Genomic DNA, 4,331 nt, shown 5'->3' on the forward strand with positions numbered 1-4,331 from the left:
TTCATGTACAACAGTTTTTGTAAACAAATTTTTATTTCTGTGGGATAAATGTTGAAGAGGAAGATTGAAGAGTCATGTAGCAAGTGTATATTTAGTTTTTAAATTATCTACCAAACTTTTCCAGAGCAGGTGTACCATTTTACATTCCCCTCAGCAATATATGAGAGATCCAGTTTCTCTGCATCCTTGCCAACATTTGGTATCATCACTGTTTTTTAATTTAGTTGTTCCAGTAGTATGTAATGATATCTTACTGCAGTCTTAATTTGCATTTCCCTCATGGCTAATGATGTTGAACATCTTTTCGTGTTTTTGTTTTTGGTTTTTTTTTTTTGGCTGTGCCACGCGGCATACAGGATCTCAGTTTCCCGACCAGGACCAGGGATGGAACCCGTGCCCCCTGCAGTAGAAGCACAGAGTCTTAACCACTAGACCACCAAGGAATTACCAATATACAAAGTTCCAGTTGTGCAGGATGAATAATTTCTGAAGATATAATGTACAGCATGGTGACTATACTTAATACTACATTGTAAACTTGAAATTTGCTAAGAGAGTAGATTTTAATTGTTCTCACAGAAAAAAATGGTAATTATGTGAGGTGATATGCTAATTAGGTTGACTGTGGTAGTCATTTCATAATATATACATATATCAAAGCATCACTTTGAACACCTTAAATATATAAATTTTTACTTGTAATTAAATCTCAGTGATGCTGGAAAAAAGTAATTCTCCTAAGATGTTTATTAAACATGTCTTTTTCTCTTACCCTTATTTATTTTCAAGATATCTGGTTATTATTGCTAGAGGCACAGTAGAAAACTAGGTTCAGAGAAATTATTGATGTCCCTCATTACCCTTCTGATTGCAGTTTGCACCCCAATGTTCTTATGGCAAGTGTTCTCATGCATACCCTTCCACAACCTACTCCGTGCTCATAAAAACCCACTCACGTTTATTTGTACATAGACATTATACCTATTTACACAGCCAAAAGAATTTTTTATTTGTTGGTTTGCTTTACAATGAAAGCATCAAAATATTTGGTTCTTTTTGTGCTGTATACGGTCATTATAAAATGTTTAATAGGGAATTAGTACGTTTCTAGAATATAGCTTTGTTGTGAAAATGAAGTGAGCATAATCCATCTGAACCTCTATGTATGGACTTTCCTTTGGAATAATTGCAGACTAGGAAATTTGTGCCACTCTTCTCAAAGAGCACCACGAATATTACCAAACGAAACCAAAATTGAACAAAACAAACCAACAAAAAAGTCATCTAACAAGGCAGGGAGAAGTTATAGAAACAAGATCTGGAAGAAGGAAACTGTTGGGGGAGCTCCTGGAGAAGGATGGGACCGCTGGTTGACCTGTGAGCTGGTTCAGAGCAATCAGAGGTTCCTCTCCCCTCCCCGCCCTTGGAAGATACGTTCTGCTCACTGTTCCCACAGTGGGAGCTGTTCCAAGGACACAGCCTCGAGAGAGCGAGGTGTTGCTGAGACCATCTGGACTGAATATATGACTGAACCCCGTTAAGGCCTCTATATGAACTTTTAAGATTCAAGCAAGTGGGGGTGCAGCCCTGGGAGACAAGCCTTGTATGTAAATTCCCTTAGTAAATTGCCGCCTACCAATCTGGGGCGGCCTACCTCTTCCTTCCCTCTCTCCTTGCCCTCCATGTAAGGGGACCAGTTCGCAAACCAACAGAAACCCAGAGGTAAGCCTGGCATTTGGACCTGAATTTTTACCAGAAACGTGATCATTCTCTATGTCTCCGTAGTTCCTCCTCTCCTTCTCAGACGTGCATACTTGTGCCTTTGGGATGCCATTAATTTTTTTCTGCTCTCTGCCTTTCTTACTGAAGTATTTATCCGGTAGACCTCATCTTTTAGTCGTTTGCTTGGATTTTCTGAGTGATATATATTATATAACACCTAAATGTAGTTACTAAGCCCCTGCTTGATATGTAAGCTTTAAGTAAAACTTAATATTTTTTTCGTATTTAATTTCAAGAGCAATTACTGGATTTTTACAGAAGGCACAAGTGTGGCTTGTGGGGGTTAAATGACTGCTTTAAAGTCCTACATTCAGTGTCTGCTCTAAGGTTAACACACACGCATACACAAATACATCATATATGCTTACATACATGTATGTTTATGTTGATATTATAAATAACAAGTGTAATCTTTTCTCACAAAAATATGCAAACTTATAAAAAAAATAATAGTCCTCAATCCCCACAGGTACATATCTTTCATACTATACTTCTTCCATAATCAGTGCTAACCTGCCTGGTGAATTTCATTCAGTAATATTTTATGCATTCATGTTCTCTCAGTGATCTCTCTCTCTCCCTCTCTCTCTCTGAATTTCGAGCCAGATCTGCCTCTTTTTATTCACTGCAGTTTTGCCATACAATTTCCTACCTGATATGTCAGAGATTTTCATTCTTTTTGTTTTCGGTGGTTTATCTTGATTAACCTTATCCATATTCATGCAGGTAATATTTTATCAAACAACTTTTTTCAAATAACCAATAAAGCCACATTGGAATTTTAACTTATGTATTAATATAAATTAATTAAATATCAAACTAATTATGTAGAAATTACCCCAGTCTCATCTAGATTCATCCTTTCCAGGAAAATGATTGTTTTTCCATCTAAATTTACATATGTTTTAACCATTCATGATAAACCTATTTCTGAGCATTTTGCTTTTTCTTTCTATTGTAAATGGCTTCTTAATTCTATTGCTTTTTACGAAAGATTATTACTAGTATATAAAGATTCTGTTAAATGTTTGTATACCTGTTTTCTGTCTATACACTTTTCTGAACTACTTTGTAACATCAGTTTTCCTAATGATGCTTTAGATTTTTCTAGGTAGATAATTATAATATCATCAATGTGTTTGAAGCTTTATAGTATTGGAAACAATTCACATTTCAATGAATTGTATTCAGTTTATGCTATATTTGGTCATACAGAACAAATGTGACAGCAGATATACTTCTGGCACTGATTCCCTCTTCTCCACCCAGACAATCCCTTTCTTATATAACTGTGTTTTATGTCTCAACCATGATATAGGTTCTCAGGTAACGTACTTAGTGTGCACTATAATGCCTACTCATAAAACCTAAACTCACTAGTGATCCTTCATTATGGCAGAATAAAAGGAATTTTGTAGCAAAAAGTAAAGGCAACAAGTTAGTAGGATGGTTTCTAACATTATCTTCTTATGCAGTAAATATGTAGGCCTTACATAAGCATACAGCATATTATCATGTATTGTTATGCTGTAAAGCATTCTCATGATACTTATAACCCCTTAACTTATATACTGATTATCAGCTTACATGATTAAAACACATATATGTGGGGGGGGGGTGTGATGAATTGGGAGATTGGGATTGACATGTATACACTAATATGTATAAAATGGATAACTAATAAGAACCTGCTGTATAAAAAAATAAATAAAATTAAATTTAAAAAAACGTGAGCATTTATCTTTTCAACAACCCTTTAATATAGTAATAGTAGTTTCTATTATTATTATAGTGTGGTAAATAAAATTAGACAATCCATATAACTGCATGAAACATAGTAGCTGAGTCCTCATAAGTAATAAATAAATGGAGGCTGCTATTGCTCTTTTTATTAGTAATAATTTTTTTCTTTTGCTTACATAAAAGGACACCTGAAGAGGAAAAGTTAAATACCTTTTGTAAGATCACAAAAAGTGAAAAAGTGATAATCCAATATTTTTTGTCTTTTAAGATGTATTTTCTTATTTAACATTGTTATTTCAATAGGAATATATGGTCATTATTGCTAGAGAAACCGCAAAAATAAATACAGATAAGTAATGATGTTCCTCCATTATTCTGCTTCTGGTCAAAACTTTCCCATTATTACAATCCACTATATTCACCCAAGGGTATTACTCAATGTTAATAGCCTGGTACATATCCTGGGATATCCTTCTCCATGCTCAAACAAATCAGTGCACAGCTGTGCAAATATATACACACATGAATGTAATTTATTCTCACTTCAGTACATAGAAATTTTGTTGTTCATTCTCTGTATAATAATAAGATCATTGTGTGTGTTTGTGTATTATTTTGCAAATTTTAATCTCAAAATCTTATGTTTATTTCTCTAGATGAAATTTTTGTCTCTGCAGTATACATTGCATTTATATATATATTAATTTTTCCTCAAATGTAAAATTTTCTCCAAAGAATCTGAGCCACATATTTTGTCTTTTTATATATCTGTTAGGTGTTTTATCTCATGCTAAATAAAAGTTTGA

Source organism: Physeter macrocephalus, chromosome 21 (assembly GCF_002837175.3).
Source record: "Physeter macrocephalus isolate SW-GA chromosome 21, ASM283717v5, whole genome shotgun sequence".
NCBI classification, from domain to species: domain Eukaryota; kingdom Metazoa; phylum Chordata; class Mammalia; order Artiodactyla; family Physeteridae; genus Physeter; species Physeter macrocephalus.